This window comes from Zootermopsis nevadensis, unplaced genomic scaffold (assembly GCF_977971745.1).
Source record: "Zootermopsis nevadensis isolate Lab colony 2312 unplaced genomic scaffold, Znev_1.0 Znev_ptg000020l, whole genome shotgun sequence".
NCBI lineage: Eukaryota > Metazoa > Arthropoda > Insecta > Blattodea > Termopsidae > Zootermopsis > Zootermopsis nevadensis.
The window spans coordinates 1,691,851-1,711,919 of record NW_028259152.1 but is presented as its reverse complement, the minus strand read 5'-3'; the positions used below and the strand labels follow the sequence as shown (position 1 = coordinate 1,711,919).

At 39.2% G+C, this 20,069-nt stretch overlaps 1 protein-coding gene across 5 annotated transcripts in view; it reads left to right on the top strand.

Moving 5' to 3' along the window:
* LOC110829531 (discoidin domain-containing receptor 2) overlaps positions 1 to 20,069 on the top strand; it is a 349,423-nt gene that overhangs the window by 22,707 nt on the left and 306,647 nt on the right. For 2 of the 5 annotated variants that reach the window (XM_087351862.1, XM_087351863.1), the window contains exons 1-2: positions 10,754 to 10,919; positions 17,790 to 17,873. The gene's annotated coding sequence lies outside the window, so the exon portion shown is untranslated. Of the gene's footprint in view, positions 1 to 10,753; positions 10,920 to 13,750; positions 13,801 to 14,195; positions 14,276 to 17,789; positions 17,874 to 20,069 lie in introns of those variants that run through there. The other 3 variants (XM_087351867.1, XM_087351865.1, XM_087351864.1) reach the window with 3 other exon arrangements.

Sequence of the window (20,069 nt, the reverse complement as noted above, 5' to 3'; positions counted from 1 at the left end):
ACATCGCTCGTAACTAATCCTCTGTTTCTTCTCACCTCGTCCCTTGGCTAAGCATATTTCTTTCTAATGCAGAATAACACCGAGCCGATTAATGAAGTTCGTTTTGTAAAACTATGAACGAGGTTAAAATCCCATGCTAGAAACTTGTGTTGATTTTCATTTTCTTTATCCGGCACTATTTTTTATATCGTGTGCGTATAATTAGTTTGGGCTAATAATTGTGAATTAGATTATAATATGCAATGCCAATTAATTGCAACATATTAAAGACGAAATTTTAAATGCCAGCAGGCCCTCCAGTTAAGTATTAAATGACGCTGTACCAGCTCTGCAGCTGAGGAATTGTCCATGAATTGTGAATCTACGTAGATGGCTTGGAACGACTAACGCATACTTAAATGTACTAGTTCCATGGAAGTATTCGCAAGGAAATACTGAGGAAAATCACATAAATATTCCTTAACTATAGCTGGTTTCCCAGTTGGGACACTAAATGCCAAATTTGCGAATAAAACATTGTTTAAAACATATTTGCCACCGTTTTATTTAAAGGTAGGCCTAAAATTTAATTTCCGTTGCGGTTGTGCACAATCGAATCAGATTCAATTGACGAATGGAAAATGAAACATTTGAGTGACCGAATGGACGACCTTGGGGGGGGGGGGGGGGGGTTGTATGCCGGTGGAGTTAGTAAACCACAAACCTTAAGCGAAGTTCCAGTCACAGATGCGCTGTAACCACGAGGCAAATTGCAAGGGATGTTGCCCCGTGTAGTCTCGCAGAAGTAAACCGGCGTTTCAGATATACTTTCTGCCTCCATCATCAGGGAGATGAGTAAGTAGAGCGTGAGAAATTTTTCAGAAAGTGTCCTCTTTACCATGAAATGTAAATTATTCTTTTTGGCATTCCATCGTACTTTAAACTTGGGATAACAGTGGTACGCGTTTTCAGTAGAGGTAGCTTAAACTTATAAAAATTTTACCTTAGTCTACTCTTAACTCAGTTTCAGATTTCGATATGGGCTTTTCATATGATTTGTGCTTTCCTAAACTCCATATTATTTATGTACTAATTAGTTCTTTATATGTAGCTATTACTCGTGATTGCCCTGATGATGGAGGCAGTAAGCACTCCTGAAACGTAGGTAATCTTCTATCAAACTACACAACTCGGTGAATCACCTGAAATGTGTACTGCGTCCTTTTTCTGCGTAGTTATTCTGCAGTGCTGAATGTACGAGACGGACAATATGGAACATTGGTCCAGTCTGTGCCGTCTTCATGGTACACTGCGTCCTCTTCTTGTTCTGTTAGGACAAGTGTGCTGGACGAGAGTCGAAAACACATCAGGTGTAAAGAGGGAAAAATATTTGCCGTCACCTGAGATTCAATTTGCCAGCTTCGCGGACCGAGTAATTCAGGGGCTGACGTGTAACAAACAGGAGGTGCGTTCTGTTGTAAGCACATATCTCAAGGAGAAAGACAAATCCCCAAAGAGTACGGAACGCTTTGCAGAATAAACGTGTACAGACAGACGCAATAAATCTAAATTGCTACAATGATTAATACTGAGACTATTGATCCCGTAGTCAGCTAATGCAACATTTAAATAAAAAGTTCTTTGGATATTCTCCATCGTTTAAAATAATAAAATAAACAATAAAATTGAAACGACGTTTCGGAGATGGGGCTCTATCTCCGAAACGTCGTTTCAATTTTATTGTTTATTTTATTATTTTAGACGATGGAAAATATCCAAAGAACTTTTTATTTAAATAACTCAACATCGTCACGAACTTTTAGATCTGTAATGCAACATGGAAAGACAAAAACTTGGCACTGAATTATCATCTTCCATGCATTGAATATCAGGCAACACAAAAATGAAATCATTACAGGCTATGTTTATTAATTTGAACGTGCCTCAGTTCGGGCGGCTATATGCTGATTTCTCACTGCGAAGATGCCAAGAGATGTTCGCGTTGGACAAGATGGTGCAGCAGCGAGATTTTCTTCTGCTAATCATCACCGTCATTCCAATATTTGTCCATACTCATCATATCTGATAAAACAGCACATTATCATACCCTGCGCCCTAAATTAAGGGCTTTCACTTTGACACGACACTTGCTTTTTCTCAGAGCAAAGGCAGTTTTATATTGATTTATTCATCACTACGAAACAGTTGTGTTTGTTTTTAAAAAGAGGCTTTTGGCGTAGAACAGATCAACTGGTGGACGTCGGCGAATGTTGCATAATGAGGAGATCGGTAATTTGTTACTTTCAACGAATATGAATCAAAGATAATGAGATGGGCCAGACATGCAGCTCGCATTAGTCACACGACGAATTTTTACAAAATTAAAATATATAATATTATTCAGGTCTATACACAAACTTTATTTACAGATGTTAAAATTTAAAATTTAAAATTTGCGCTATTCATCGTTACTACGATGTTACAATACTGCGCCTTCATACATGTTTCGATGCGTAGCATCATCTTCAGGTTTTTCCTTTAAAACTACTTTATATTACAATGCAAGTTTTTCAATTTATTCATCTGTTTTGTAAATTATTATAGTATGTGTTCTGTTGATCTTCTTATTTTGTGTATCTTATGTTTGTTTTCCATTATTCATGAATCGTGATGTACGGTGTATCTTCGTCTGATCAGGTTGAAAAACCTGAAGATGATGCTACGCATCGAAACATGTATGAAGGCGCAGTATTGTAACATCGTAGTAACGATGAATAGCGCAAATTTTAAATTTTAAATTTTAACATCTGTAAATAAAGTTTGTGTATAGACCTGAATTATATAATATATTTTAATTATAAAACACAAACATGACGCATTTAAACTTTAAACTTTTTACAAAATTGTTGTTGCAAATTCTGAAAGGCAGAAACCACTCGAGTGACTGAAATGGAACTTTGGAAATAGTGTTGGAGAATGTGGATTGGATTAATCTGGGTCAGGAGATGGATCCATGTGATGGCTTTTGTGAACACGGTCAAAATCCTTTGGGATTCATAAGAGGACTCGCATTTGTTGACTCCCTCGGCAGTTGTCAGTTTCTCAAGGAAGACTCTTGTATGGTGTTTTAGTTACAATTACGTTAGAGAATGAAACAAAGACTTGATCGTAATTGAGAAAATTTGCTTAAAAGTAAATTTTTACACGGAGCCTACTTGTTTTCCTTTGTTTGCATTCACACGCCTGCTAATGTCCGTATATGATGAAAATGTTTGTGTTGTTGTTTATAAGTTTGTATACACGTACCAGTGACTGAGTGTTAAACATATTACAGTACAATTTTCTTTTTCGTATTTTGTGGTGCGTATTCACTTATCAAAGTCCCAATTCAGTTTTCAAACAGGAAAATTAATAATTCTGTCAGAAAGTGCGTCATTGTTCTTCCTAATATCTCTCTTGCTTATTTTCGCGGCAGCAGGAACTGCAAATTTCTCATTAATGTTTTGGTTTCGTGCCTGTGTTAACTCCTGAAGGAGATAAATAATTTTCCCGCTGAGAACAATAAACGAAAAGACGAATGAGAGTTTCGGTCCAATATTCGTTGTTTCTTGCAACAACTGAAATTTTGTGGTGCAGATTTTTATAAATATAATTGTTGATTCTATCGGAAAATTGTGCCCTCTCGTCATTCGACGTCTAAACTATCAAAATGGTACCACAGCTGTGGAAGAAATTTAAATAAACAAGATATGCTATTGTGACATACATTAAAACTAATACAAGGTATTAATTTATATTATCTCTGTCGGTAGAACTGTATCACTTTAGTAACTAGGTTGTGGGGTGTTAATAACTGAAACAGAAATCACTAACAGTTTAAGAAACAGCTGTCATTAATTATACCCTGTTCAGTGCATCTGTTACTGATTTTGCGTGATAGTTATTTAATTCTGTGATAATGGCAGGAATTTGACCGTAATCCTTCATCGACCTTTGTCTTGAACCCATCACAATACGAAGAGTCTTAACCGTTTCTGTTGATTATTTTCGAGAGTACGCCAACATTTTCGTATGCTTTGGGAGGGGGCATACCCATTGTTGATACAATTTAATTTCCTATTCGCTCTGTACGTTATTACCTCGTTTCCTGTTGTTTTTACTTTATTATTTTTAACAGGTCGGCGCTGTACGACGCTCTGAAGGGGGTTTGCGTTCGATGTTACCAGGGCTGCAGCTGTGTGTAATAAACACACAAACGCACCGGTGAGATAGTTTTCCCCGTCTCCTCTCCTTGCATTTAAGTCAGAAGGAGGTGTCTACCTCTCGCCCTCCTGCTGTAATATATACGAGGTGCGATCGGAAAGTTTCAAGACTGAGCCTATATATACCCGTACACTTATCTCAGGTATTAAATTTATCCGTCACCCTCGAAGTAGTTCCCCTGGGAGTGAACACAACGATCCCAGCGCCGCTGCCAAGCCTGGAAGCATCCCTGGAAATCTTTCTTTGTCAGCCTGTCAAGCAACATCTGCGATTCTGCCTGAATCTCTTCTATCGTCTCAAATCTTCTTCCCTTTAGCTGAATTTTCATCTTTGGGAAGAGGAAGAAGTCACACGGAGCTTAGAAAGGAAGTTGGGGTCGGTTCTTGCAAGATCTTTGAGCTCCTGACAAACGAGAAGTCGATTCTGCTTCTGGTCCTCAGACAGGATGCGTCACATGTGGAGTTCTTCCTTTAGAATCAGCTGACAGGTCCCATAGCCTATCCCAACAATGTCGCACAAGTCGTTGATGGTAAAACGTCGATCTTCGTGAATGGCCTGCCGAATCTTCGTAACATTTTCGGGCGTTGTGCTCGAAGATGGTCGTCCAGAACGCTCGTCATCATCGACAGAGGTTCGGCCATTTTTAAAACGTGAATGCCACACAAAAGTTTGTGCACGACCCATTGCGGACTCCCCAAATGCTTTCTTTAGCATTTCATAGGTTTCCGTAGCCGTTTTGGCGAGTCTTTGGCAAGAGATTCAGGCAGAATCGCAGATGGTGCTTGACAGGCTGACAAAGAAAGATTTCCAGGGATGCTTCCAGGCTTGGCAGCGGCGCTGGGATCGTTGTGTTCACTCCCAGGGGAACTAATTCGAGGGTGATGGATGAATTTAATACCTGAGATAAGTGTACGGGTTTTTATACGCGCAGTCTGGAAACCTTTAGATCGCACCTCGTATATATATACACACGAGGTATCTAATTGGAAATCGCATGGGTCTAAACTGAAACCCTCCAGAAAGGTTTGAACTTCTTCTTCCGTACTTTATTACTCATTTTATTTGGCCCCTATTACATTTTTAATTCCCGTTCAGAGCCGACAGTGCTTGGAGGATGCTGTGAGAAAAATGAGAGGGCTGCTGTGTGCTTTTGCTGTGAAGAAAGACGAAGAATTTTTTGGGGGGTTTTAGGGTAAGAAACGTAACTCAAGCTCTGCTCATTTTTTATGTGGAGGTTACTTAGGTTGAGCTTTAATGTGGTCACGTTGGCAACGTACACTTTCTTTACCTATTGCCATGAAACCTTTCGTAGTGAACTTGTAGATCTGTTGGATTTTACGATACTATTATGACAATTGTGAAGAGCTCCGGAAACCTAAGGACAATACACAACTGCTTCCTTTAATGCCCTTTAGAATTCATCATCCACCAGTAATTATTATTATTTGTCATGTATAGCCTGGAATAATGACAGTGTCGTTAAATAAACCATTAACAATTAAAAATGCAAAGAAGTGTTAAGTATAGAGCAATGGCATTAAAGCTGTGTTTCTACAGTTACATTGAAACACGTCCTTAAAACTGCACATGATCAGTTCGAGGACTTTGACGAGAGAGGAAAGGATGAAAATCAACGACGAAACGAAAAGCTGATTCTGCTCTTAAAGAGACAAGGTTCGAGGATGTGTCCGGTAAACTTTATTGACGATCATCAGATAACAAACAAGATGTAACACACACGCACAAGAAAAGATCTCCTGAAGCAATGCAGATGCGTAATGAGTCGCCCTCTTTGCTAATCAATGGCAGATGTCACTTACTGCTTTCTACAGCAGTCATTACTCGCATGTTACGTTCTGGGATGAATCAAATGGATGTTCCTCTTGTTCCGCTAACGTGTCAGACAGAGATAAAACATGACAAAAAGTTGGCTGTCGTCGTCTGGAAGCACTTGACGAGATTTCGGTAAGTCGCAGGTCTCCCTCACCATTCTTCAAACGAGTAGTTTCACAAGGTGGCCTTGTGGACTTATACACGTCCAACACGTACGCAAGATTTCTTCGGAGCAAACAGTGGACGAGAAATGAGTTGAATGATTGACAGAACACGTGTCAGGACCTGATGATTAGGTTTTGAATTCCTGAATATGTCATCTATGTGGCGGATTGTACTGAGAATTTGGTTTTAGAGGAGGTTGTATGTCGTAAGTGAGACCTGAATTTCTTCCTTGCCTCTTCTCATAAATGTTAAGTTCAGCGGCACTGAACGTAAAATATCCGACAAACTAGTTCTGAATACATGTTTTTAGGCGCCTTGGAGCATGAGGTCTAATCAGAAATGTATACCAAATAAGATTTCAGGTTCTTACGGAACGATTATGAAGATGTCTCCTTCGATCGCCGGTCAGGTTTGAGATTTTAACCCAGGTCTCCTGAATACAAAGCAGGAATATTATCACATGTCTGCGAAGTTTGGTACTTAGTAGTGGTAATAATTTTGGCCGTATCACAGCTGCGTTTTCGAATGGTACAATTATTGCAGCTATGATCTGAATTTGGTTGATTTTGATATAAGACTTTCTTTACTGTTTTAAGAGATGTAAAAGTCTGTACAAGTGAAACATTTCAAGTGAACGACTCCAGAAAACACTGCGTAAGAAGACGATGTTCAGAAATAAGCAAAACTCATACTGCAATAAGACGATGATACATTGGGGAGGGAATTGAGTGAAATTGGATTTTCTGCTTTCTCCAGATTTTAATTTCAGTTCATATATTTTGAACGGTTTCTCTTCATAACGTAGATTTGGGAGGGTGTTATATAAAACGGAAAATTAAGAGGGGGACGTATGTCTGGAAGTAAATGTTTGAATTATTATTTGGGAAGACGTTGAAATACAGAGGGGACAAAGAATGAGACAGATGCAAGGATCGCACTGTAGTTATCACCTGTTTATTTTAGATGAAATATTCTTTATGTACCTTAATAAATAGACATGTTTATTAAAATTGCACTTTAGAGAAGATGGGCTAGATAATACCATGTTATAAAATATATAAAATTTTTGCCCAAACCCTTATAAGACACCAGAGTATTTAACTTTGATCAATAAATGTATTAAAGTTTCAACAATGTATTTCTTTAATAAACAAATTAATAGACGTTAAAGTGGTGGGATGTCGCAATCTGTTATAGTCCTACCCGCTTTAGTAAGATTTCATCCGCTGTTTATATCCTTTAACGCCTCTTATGTCTAAATTCCAAGCTTTTTCTTGGGAAATTCCGTTTTGTTTCCGATCACTCTGAGGGTTTGTACAACACGAAAGCTGCAATCGGTTGTGTCGGTTCAAGTTACGATTACAATACTTGAGCAGTCAGGCAGGCGCAACGAAGGTACGCCGAGACTCACTTCCATTCAAGTCATGTCAGGACGTAGGCAGCTCTGAAAACATGTCATGACAGGTCGTTCCTACCAGGAGACAGGGGGAACGATTACCTGCGGTCATGAATACTCACAGAGCAGCAATTAGTGGCTGTTGTACCTTGATTTCCTTTCAGACGCTCGTGTGTATTCTTCCTACTGATACGCCTTTGTATAAGCAACGCGATTTGTCCAGGACAGTTGGTTTGGTGAACAGCTTTCATTGATTGTTCGTATATCAATTTCTGCTTGAATATTTCTTTTTATGGTTGGCTAAAGAGATGTTTGCTATAGGTAACTTTTGTTCTGTTCCCAATAGACCAATGCGAAAAGGTCGAAGGTTCCAATGTGACTTTGCCTATTGGGCAGTGCAGATATTTGTGTTCAGCGAATTTACTTACACAGGCGTGTGTGACGACTTGATAACATGTTGAAATAGCATTGAGAAGGTGGGAGTTTTGAATCACTGTTTCTAATACTTCCTTGTGAAGTAAATGAACACGTGAAATGTGATACTGGCACTTGTTACTAATACCACGGTTCTGCCAGTTTAATCATCGGTTGTGCTGTTCTCAGCAGGTGCTGTCGAAGAAGAGAAAATTTGTTTTTGATGTGATATGTGCCTGTTGTGGAAATATAATTTCCTGACCAGTAACTTATCGATGAAAACCAGTCGACCTTTTGTGCAATCGTTTGGATATAACATTTTTTTTATATTCTGTAGGCGAACGTCATTTGCAGAAGACACGGAGAACCCTCTGTGGACGAGATCTCGCAGTTTTTTCTGTTAAGTGGGGTATCGTGGTCAGCCTTCTATATCTCTGTATGATTTGAGGTTTACACATTGTGAGTATGAAAATTTCTGTCTTCTGGGTTGTTGCGTTGTGTAGTCTGGTCGATGTTTACCAACGTTTCAGAGATCATACTGCCTCCGTCATCAGGGCGATTCTTTCTAAGTTATCTACGCTATGAAGATTTCTGTCTTCTGGGTTGTTGCGCTGTGTAGTCTGGTCAATGTTTACCAACGTTTCAGAGGTCATACTGCCTCCGTCATCAGGGCGACTCTTTCTAAGTTATCTACGCTATGAAGATTTCTGTCTTCTGGGTTGTTGCGCTGTGTAGACTGGTCGATGTTAGCCAACGTTTCGGAGGTCATACTGCCTCCGTCATCAGGGCGACTCTTTCTAAGTTATCTACGCTATGAAGATTTCTGTCTGCTGGATTGTTGCGCTGTGTAGTCTGGTCGATGTTTAACAACGTATCGGAGGTCATACTGCCTCCGTCATCAGGGCGATTCTTTCTAAGTTATCTACGCTATGAAGATTTCTGTCCTCTGGGTTGTTGCGCTGTGTAGTCTGGTCGATGTTCACCAACGTTTTGGAGGTCATACTGCCTCCGTCATCAGGGCGATGAGTATGAAGATTTCTGTCTTCTGGGTTGTTGCGCTGTGTAGTCTGGTCGATGTTCACCAACGTTTCGGAGGTCATACTGCCTCCATCATCAGGGCGATGATCGGTTCTCTTGGTTTGTTGTGCAAACGACGTTCGCTTCCAAAATAAAAAAATAACAAGTATATTTTCATGCCTTGAATGGATTATAAGTATTCGTCCTGCCAACTCAATGGTGATAACATGAAATTTTTGCCCACTGTATAGGCTTGCACGTATTTAGTAGGTAACTCCAACTGTTCCGACATCGACTTCTCTGCATGGATGCCGGAATCTCATAACAACGTGAGACGAGTTCAATACCCATGCCCCTTATTTCAGGCAGTGGAATAGAGTCGGAGCTAGTAATTACTGATTTTATTTCTGATCTGGAACGTTGTATTTGTTTTCTATAAAGGCAACTTTTCCTTCATAAATTGGCCTCGTGCAGTTGGGATTTTCTCTTCCATCCCTTTGCATCATACCGCGTTGTTTGTTTTGACCCCACTTATTGGAAACAAGTTGTGTTAGCTGGAGAAAACACGGGATAACAGTTCTGCTGTTGCTGGAGTTCGTTTTCATGCCTCAAGCACAAGCAGAGAAACACAGCGATATTGTTTTGTTTCTTCCTTCAACTGTTCCCCTATGTCAATGCGAACTTCATTTTCCTTCCCACCCCGTTCTTCACCACCTACAATCTATTACAAACAAACGCATGAACCAATGTTCGCGTCTTCTTTTCCAAAATTCACCAATGTTTTAGGTTGTGGGATTTGAGGTTTCGACGGCGCTGAGTCTGAAGATGGCTGTCTTCTGGGTTTAAGGTATTCTACATGGAATTTCAAAGCAAAAATGAATTATAACTTACAGTTATGAGATCTTGCAGCATAGTGCTTCCAGTATGTAAGTGTCTCTTTTCATTGAGACATTCGTCATCTCTAGAACTGTCTGCACTATCTCCTGAGTGCAGTAGCCTCCAGAAGAACTTACCGAATCTCGACATTTATATATCGAAGGGGCAACAAAGTAAATGTTGTACAAAGATGGTTGCCCTTTGGGTAGTAGCGCTGTGTAGCCTGGTAAAAATATACCAAGGTCCTTGCTGCAGTTTAGAAGAGGATCATCTTTATACTCGACGCCGTGAGAACCTCAAAACTTACTAAATGTTACATCTTGAAAAAAATGGCGTCTCACTCTTACCGTAATGTTATAGGCCCTATGACGGGAATGTGCAGAAATAATGTTTTGTTTCTTTGCGATTTCTGGTTATCACAGGGGTCAAGATATCGATATGGTCATCTGGGATGTGATGCCATGTGGTCTGGTAGGTCATTACGAACGCATCGAAGGAGCGTACGGCCGCTCGGATAGACCCTGTCATCTACAGGAGCATAAGGCATTACAACCCGAAAGACCACCATCTACAATTTCATTTTCTTCTTCCATTCATTCATAAAGAAGTCAGTGTGAAGCATCTGTGATCGACGTTTGAATATTTCTGTGGTTCGTTATAATGTGTAGAATTGTTCTATTGGGCTCCGTACATCGTCTAAATTATAAAATCATAAACACACAAACCTGATTTCTGCTTTCGTCATCAGGTTAAAAGGTGGAATAAAGGACAGAAACCTGTCTGTCCCCCCTCTCCTCCCCGGCTGAGTTAGCCGCAGACCTGGACCAGATTGACTGAACGACTAGTAAGCCGACAGTATTTCCCTGCATATACACATTTTTGAAGTGTATGGCATCGAGCGGAAGTTTCCGACGTTTTGTTTGTGCAGTAATATTACTTGTGTGTTCTTTATCGACAGCTGTCTGGCCTTCAGAAGGTAAAAAATAAATAAACAGATAGGCTGAATTTTAAAAGAGGAATAAGTAGTTTCAGCTTTAGCATTGTTTTCACTGTAATAATCCTGTCAGTGCTTGACACAAACAGTCATTTTCATAACACAAGAGTCAGTAAAATGCTAGGAGAGCTAAATTTACTTCATATGGAGTTGTATAGACACAGTTTATGCTGTAAAATACGTTGTATGGTTTATCCTACAGTTAATCATAGATGTAACATTTAAAAAAAAGGTAATTGGTAATGTAGATTGTAGACGAGGTGCTTCTGTGTAAAACATTTTTGATTTTGGAGCGAAATTACAAACATCTACAGACAGCAACGTTGAATTATATCAAGTAAAGTAATTTTATACGTGATAAGTTTAGTTTACATAAAACTTATATTAGAATTATTCTTAAATCTTTAAAGCCCGCGTTAATGAGAGGGAAAAAAAGTAAGTAGTCAGCAGTGAAAGAAAACTTAGCTGGCTTTTGTGAACACGGTAATGAACATTGTGATTCCATACAAGGCGGGGCTATTTGGTTACTTAAGAAAGATTGAGCATAGTAAATAGACTGAATGGCATTGAGATATTCACTTTGAAATTGAAAGAAGGAAATAGATTTTTTCCACCAGCAAATATGCACGTCACTCGTTCGACGTGATTGCTTCCACGAGCCAGGTCTCCTTGTTGATGTCACTTATGAAGGCATCTATTGATTTCTAGCAAGGCCTGGCTGCTGCGAGTACTAATAGTACTTTCAGTGAGTGGAAGCATCTCGAAGGAATGCAACTGCAGCCAAGGGTAGCATGTCTCAGAATCTTTAAGACAGAGCCAGCGAACTACCTCTTCGTCACTTCTAGCTGCTGTTAATTAGTGCTCAGAAATGTACAAAGGTCTGTCAGCAAACTTTCGTGTTTCGTAACGTCTTAGGAGTCAGAATTATGGGTAATTCACTATGGAAGCCTCTTGTCTGACCCTTACGAGATGGCTAACTGTAATTTGTAACGCTGTATTCGTGCGTGAGAAGAGGGTAGTAGGAAGGAGTCGTGAAATATCTGCAGACTAGACAAGGACGGAAAGATGGAGGGTAAAAGTTATGTAAAATGGATGAGTTCTAACCTCCACGTCCACCCTCTCCTCCTAAAACACTGAAATGTGTCTACTGTATGTTCAACGCACGTGCAATGCACGGTTGGACCAACTGTCGGGAATAACCACTGTACCATGAAAGTAAGTTCCCGAGGAGAATGGGTAAATTTAACCATTGTAAATGTTCTTGGTGTGTTGGGAAGACAGTTACATCCAAACTTGCTGTAAAGGTTCATATTTTACTAACATTTCCCCTTTATGCTCTGAAGAATATTTATCCAGTTTATTTACTGGTTTTTGTTACTTGTTTCTGTAACATACTTCGCCGTTGATTCATGTATCATTCATCCAGGGTTGAACCCCGGAAAATTAATTTAATCTATTTCACACTGTTTTGAAAACTTACGTTTGTCGAACCAGGATAGGATACAAGCGTTGAGATAGTTATAAGGCTGCAACTATTTTTGTAGTTCGCGGCACTGCTGAGAAAATTGACATTTGTTCTTTCTGATTGTAATAAAAAAAAAACATGATAACGCGAGACGGCTTAGAGAAAGTGTTTATGGCGTTTCTTACTGAAATATTTTGTTTTCGGTTCTTGTATGTCTCTGGATGTCAGATGCCTGTTTGACTTAACACGGTTTGTTGATTCCCGTTTGGTAGACGTGTGTGTGTTGTAAGCCGTGCCCAACAAATGTATAAGAACCAATCATAATTGTATTCAACGTTTTGGTGTTTTTAAAAGAATTCAAGGTTGTTAAGTTGTAGAGCTGGCTTTATTTAGGTCGGTAGCATTCTGTATCTATCAAGCAGTGCAATGGAGAGAATAAGATGTTTCAATAATAATGCATCGTCATTATATTAGTGTTATACGTCAGACTGTCATGTTAAATTGTCAGTAAATCACACTCCATAATTTTCTGGACATAGAGTGGTGTATACAGTTATTCTCAAGTTTCACAGACTTGTATATGGAGCAGAGACTTATAGATGAGTTTTCAAGTTCAGTAATCATACTAGTTTCTGAAAACCTTCCTGTCACTTCAGTTCATTGCCACTATTTTTTGTTTAGGTCGAATGTGTCCCCAGTCGTTTTAACTCTGTGCACAAAAACAATAAGGCGTCTGTCTCTAGAAAACACTCATTTCATAACACGAGTATGTAACGTAGGTCTATCAGCGGATGTTAAAACGAGAACATTTGGATGTAAACGAGAATAAATAATAGAGCGTGAAGGAATTTCATAACAAAGAGCTTGTAATTTATGATCCTCGCCATATATATCAAGGCTTTAAAATGAAAGAGGATGAGATGGACGGGACATGTAGCACGAATAGAAGAGATAAGAAATGCATGCGAAATCTTATTCGGAAAATCTGAAACGAGGAGGCCAATTGGAAGACATAGGCATACGTAAACGAACAGGTCTCATAAATAAATATGATGTATACGAAGTGGATTAATCTGGCTTATTATAAAGACAAGTGTCGGGATATTATTAACACAATAATTAATATCCAGTTTTTATAAATTACGGTAAATATCTTGGCTAGTTGAGCGACTATTTCCTTCTTAAGGTCTTTGGTTCGTGGAGTGAGTTAGGTAATCAAGGAAGTGCAGAGGGTGAAATGTAGTACTACTGCTATGTTATTATTCAGTCACTACGCAAGTTGTGTGCGCAACCAGAGCTTAAATTAACAGTCTGCTATCAGTGGAAATAAAACCAGGGCAGACAGAAGGAGAAGGCATTGCGAAAGATTACAACTGGCACAGACACACCGATGAGTCGGTAAAGCTTAATTAATTTCATAACGAATGGCGGTGGAGATTAGTTTGGTTATCTTAATTTGAACATTATTTTACGTATATTTCGAAATTCATCTGTGCACACAACGTAATAATATATAATTTCAATGTCACCGTGTTACAAAAATTAATGTAATAAATAATGTTGTTGCGTGTTACTTCTGTTTAATCTGACTCGACCAAAGTTCATTTATGCATGCTGGAATATTAAAATGGCTATCTTCTGGTGGACGTTTGTCGACGTTTTAGAGGTCTGTACTGCCTCCTTCATCAGGGCTATGATGATGGAGGCAGCAAGAACCTTTGAAACGTCGATATACTACATAAAGCAACAACACTGTAGCAGTCGTGTTCAGTGATAACTACTTGTATTCGGCAGGTACGCGTGTCTGTTCCTGACCTAGGACGGTGTCATATATTCCAAATTGGTTTGACTCAAAATGTTCGGGTTATGTAAGGTAAGGATGCAGAACCCGCTTCGTGAAGATGAGTAAGCAAATAACTCCTTATGGGTCTATCTATGTCAATATGTCTGTCGCGTCTTGTACCACATTGTTACAACCACCTCAGAGCACATTAATTCAAAAATTACCTTGGTTCATATTGTTGCAACAATGACACTGGATCACATCTTTGCAACTATGTCCTGAATTGTTGTAACAATGACATTGTATCACATTCGCAGCAATGGCCTGCATTGTTGCAACAATGACATTGGATCGCCTATTCGCAACTATGACCTTCTGCATTGTTGCAACGATGACATTGGATCACATATTCGCAACTATGGCTTTCTGAAATTGTTTCAACAATGACATTGGATCACATATTCGCAACAATGGCCTTCTGCATTGTTGCGACAATGGCATTGGATCACATATTCGCAACTATGGCTTTCTGAAATTGTTTCAACAATTATATTGGATCGCATATTCGCAACTATGGTCTTCTGCATTGTTGCAACAATGACATATCACATATTCGCAACTATGGCCTTCTGAATTGTTGCAACAATGCCATTAGATCGCATATTCGCAACTATGACCTTCTGAATTGTTGCAAAAATGACATTGAATCACATATTCGCAACTATGGCCTTCTGAATTGTTGCAACAATGACATTGTATCACATATTCGCAACTATGGCCTTCTGCATTGTTGTAACAATGACATTGGATCGCATATTCGCAACTATGGCCTTCCGAATTGTTGCAACAATACTTTGGCTATCATCGTTGTCTTTGATACAGATTATTGCACTTGTTGTTTCCTTGGTTGCCTTACTGACATCATCGCCCGTGGTGTGGCGTAAGGAAAACCTTTGAAATTTGTGTGTACTCCAATGAGTACATCTTCCCAATCTTGTTCTTTCGCTAATTTGGACCTGTATTCTACTTTGTCTGCTTGTTCTTTTCTATTTCATTGCCAAATCACATATTCTTCGTAAATGACACTTGATATGTGCAGTTGTTCTTAAACAAAGGATGTTCAAGTACTGCCCTGTCGTATCCGACGCCAGGTACTAGTATTTCTCTCAAGTAAGCGAGGGCGGTTTTGGTTATGAGGGCATCTGCTCTCAGATCTGCAGGAGGGGGAGAAGGTAAAAGATTATTCTTTTTGGATTTATGAAACGAACTCTACAATGACTGGCAACGCACTTCTTCGCCGACATGCCTTAAATAAAAGGTTTTCCCTTTATTAAACTTCCTGAGGGAAGTAAGTCTTTGTTCTTAGCCGCAGAATTAAGCTTTGAAAAACGAATAGTTCGGTTCATACATAGAATTTAATTTTAATGCAGGAAATGCATTCTCAAGCAGTGGTCTTTGAGTTCTAGGTTCGTGTTTCTGAGAGCTATTCATTAAACACTGGAGATGTCTTGCATTACAGTACAGGTATTTTCGTGGAGTAGAGTGGAGCGAGGGCATTTCACACTTTGAGATTCATCTCCTGTATATGCATGGTCACCGGTGCGCAAGCTTCATGAATGCAGATCATAAATATCAATGTTGCTTCGCTCTAGAAGCAGATTATTTATTTACATACATCCTTCTACAACATCCCCTCATCTCCTCTACTCATCCACGGTTGCAGATAAGGGATGCTCATTTCTTGCCAGTTTATTTATTTAATCGATTATATAGTTTCAATTTCTGAACAGATTGTTGTAAATAATACAAAGACGCCGAACTGAATATAGATTAATCTCGTTATACACGCTTCGCTATCCGCGTTTTCGCATGTCCCCGGGTTTCCTTCGGTATGATGCGTAGCTTTTACACGTCTTCTGTCTTCCATAGAATAATCGAAGTCTGAATGAGTTGTGGAATAGGTCGACATTTTCAGTGTTGAGTGAAATAGAATTCTACTGATAATTTAATTAATCCGTCACTTTGTCAGGGCGAATGTATGATTTGAGGTTTTCACAGCGGTGAGTGTGAAGATTTCTGTCTTCTGGGTTGTTGCGCTGTGTAGTCTGGTCGATGTTAACCAACGTTTCAGAGGTCATACTGCCTCCGTCATCACGGCGATTCTTTCTAAGTTATCTACGCTATGAAGATTTCTGTCTTCTGGGTTCTTGCGCTGTGTAGTCTGGTAGATGTTTACCAACGTTTCGGAGGTCATACTGCCTCCGTCATCAGGGCGATTCTTTCTAAGTTATCTACGCTATGAAGATTTCTGTCTTCTGGGTTGTTGCGTTGTGTAGTCTGGTAGATGTTTACCAACGTTTCGGAGGTCATACTGCCTCCGTCATCAGGGCAATTCTTTCTAAGTTATCTACGCTATGAAGATTTCTGTCTTCTGGGTTGTTGCGCTGAGTAGTCTGGTAGATGTTTACCAACGTTTCGGAGGTCATACTGCCTCCGTCATCAGGGCGATTCTTTCTAAGTTATCTACGCTATGAAGATTTCTGTCTTCTGGGTTGTTGCGTTGTGTAGTCTGGTAGATGTTTACCAACGTTTCGGAGGTCATACTGCCTCCGTCATCAGGGCAATTCTTTCTAAGTTATCTACGCTATGAAGATTTCTGTCTTCTGGGTTGTTGCGCTGAGTAGTCTGGTAGATGTTTACCAACGTTTCGGAGGTCATACTGCCTCCGTCATCAGGGCGATTCTTTCTAAGTTATCTACGCTATGAAGATTTCTGTCTTCTGGGTTGTTGCGCTGAGTAGTCTGGTAGATGTTTACCAACGTTTCGGAGGTCATACTGCCTCCGTCATCAGGGCAATTCTTTCTAAGTTATCTACGCTATGAAGATTTCTGTCTTCTGGGTTGTTGCGCTGAGTAGTCTGGTAGATGTTTACCAACGTTTCGGAGGTCATACTGCCTCCGTCATCAGGGCGATTCTTTCTAAGTTATCTACGCTATGAAGATTTCTGTCTTCTGGGTTGTTGCGCTGTGTAGTCTGGTCGATGTTTACCAACGTTTTAGAGGTCATACTGCCTCCGTCATCAGGGCGAGTGTACCCTATATGTAGGCCACTATTTTAACTTCTTTGTAGCTCCCCCACAGGACAGCTAACAATTCCTTTGCCTCCGCAACTCTAAACACAGGGCCATAAATTCCATTAAATTTTTCCAACCATCTACATATGCGTTTCCCAAGTTTTATGTTCCCTCATGGTTTCAATACTAACATTTTGTGTGAAATTTTTATGTGGGCGGGTGATAACCTTCAGTGAAGTAATTTTAATATTAACTTCAGGTCATCACTAGCTAAATTAACTTTTTTTAGAGACAAGCCAAGTACTGGGTCAGAGATGAAGCCTCAAACATATGGTGGAGGTTATGATAATGTTCAACTTGGTAAGGGTTGTCTTCATTTAGTCCCAAAACTACGCCATGAGGCGTGTTGAGCAAAATCTTGTACATCCTTGACGTACTGCAACGTGGTCTGTACTATGTCTGCGCAGCTCATGAATAAGAAATGTTTCGGATGTCCAATTCACTTACGTTGCCTCTCTATTTGCTCCACAGTTTCTCCCCCTGCTGGTTGCCGCTAGTTCACTGCCTGCACCTCGTCTCCACAGGACGACCACAACCTCTGCGCGCACCAGAAAGGTAAGAGACTCCACCAACACAGCATTTCACTCAGAACTCACTTCGTGCCCGATAGAGTGTGAAACTAACTACGACCTTTTCGCTAATGACAAAGACACTTTGATTTTAAAGTTCAGACGACAGCTAGGACAATTTTTTTTTGCAGAGAAGTTAATATCATATAACAGGATAATTAAACAGGATTAACGTTGATATCTGAGGTTGTCTCGCCGATCGCTCTGATGATTGAGGCAGCAAGAACCTCTGGAACTTCTACCAGACTATACGGAATATCTTCCTAGAATACAGCCATCTTCAAGCAGTTGTCTGTCTGTCTGTCTGGAGGCAACACTAGAACGCATTGCAGATAGCAGTAACGCGAGTTAATACAATGCCTTGTTACTTCTGCATTGGCTAGTCATTGCTCACAATGGCGTAACAACTCTGCCGCGTTGTAAGCCTTAAAGTTAGCTTAGTCATCTCGCTCACACCAGTACGTCTCCTTCGATGCCCTACGCTGTTCAGTGATAATTATATTAAATGTCTGGGCCTGGGTTAATGCCGTTAACAGACGTCTCTAAATGAAAGCGCTATTCCAGTAGAGAGTGTTTCAGGAATTCCTTTAAAGATTTCATTAAATACCGTGTGTGCGGCGAAGTTTTGGCAGATAGTAGCCCCAGACTTAGCAGTGGCGTGTATGGGAATTTTTGAAATTTAACAAGCATTTTGCTATTGCCGTACATTTTGATGCACGTGAAAGTAATCTTGGTGAGTTTAATCTAGAGATTATTCTGCAGAATTTGTGTAGTAATTTCTTTTAGTCTCCTTTCCATGCCATAAAGTATGTTCACATTCGTTAATTATTTAGAATATGAAATTTCTGATTTGCTCAGGTTTTCTGCCATTGTCATTTATAATAATTACCAGCTTTATTTCCCGTGAATTCGAAAAAATTATATTTAGGCCACATTGTACTTTTGTGTTCATATGGAAAATTCAGAGCGAAGTTTTAATATATCGTGAATGATTTGTAAATGAATTTAACAATTAGATTAAAAAGTAAAAAATACAATAAGTTAGTATATGAAACATGTTCAAATCGAAGAATCATAAGATTAATAAAATTAAAAGTAGGGTATTTGTAGATGGCAAAAAATTATAAGGAATTGAAGAAATGTATTTTAATAGGGTTATGTGAAGTTGTACAATAAGCAGGCAGATACAATTGTATATATTTAAAATACAATGATAAATAATTACATGATTGTGAAACGTCATCCATTAATATTATAAGGTTGTAACACTACACTTGTATAGTTGACATATTTCCTTTGAGAGTGTACGATACAAATCCATTTTCTAACGAAATATGTAATCGTTCTTAAAAAGTTACCCTTACGTTTTTATGGAAAAAAAGATATTTATTACCTTGTTCACAAAACGCTCAAGTTGGTTTAATTTTGGTACTTTTCATCCAGAATTAACTTTTGCTCTATGTTTTTTGAAGATATATTTTGATATTACACGTCTAGCTGTATCATTTGGTGCCCTTCCTTGAAGTTTCTCAATCAGAATTTCGTTTACATTTCTTCTTTCTTTCGTGTATGCTAGCTTCATGTTCATCTTATTGTCCTTGATTTAATAATCTTAAAAATGGGGCAGAGAGTAAAAAATGAACGACTAGTTTAATTCTTGAGTCGAGATAAGGAAGGAAGGAAGAAGGAAATTATAAAGAATATTCGAATGCACCGCTCCAGATCAATTTTTAGATACTCGAAGGCATGATCAGAAAATTATTTGGCAAGAAATCAAAGCAGTAATTTGGCAATTTATTGTGCCCATATAAAATCAAACAGAAGTGTGATTTTCCATCGATCACTTTCTTGTGCAGCTCCGATTGCGTATGCAGTAACAAATGAGTTCAGTGTTCGTTGAGAGCAATTAGAATGTGAATAATAATATTTTGAAAAGCAGAATTCTGCAGCAATCTAAATCATGAAACGAGGAAGACAGGAATAGCGCTGGAACACGAGAGAAAGAGAAAGACAGAACGCCTTACTGTTTCTGTATGACTATATTATATTCTGTTTAACTTCTTAATGGAAAGACACATAAGGTCTTTCTCCTGGCTAATTGCCATCAGCGTTGAATTTAAGCAGTGGCGCTGTAGTAAACTGTTTGACTTTCGCAGCAAACTTGCGAATGGCTGTTTGACAA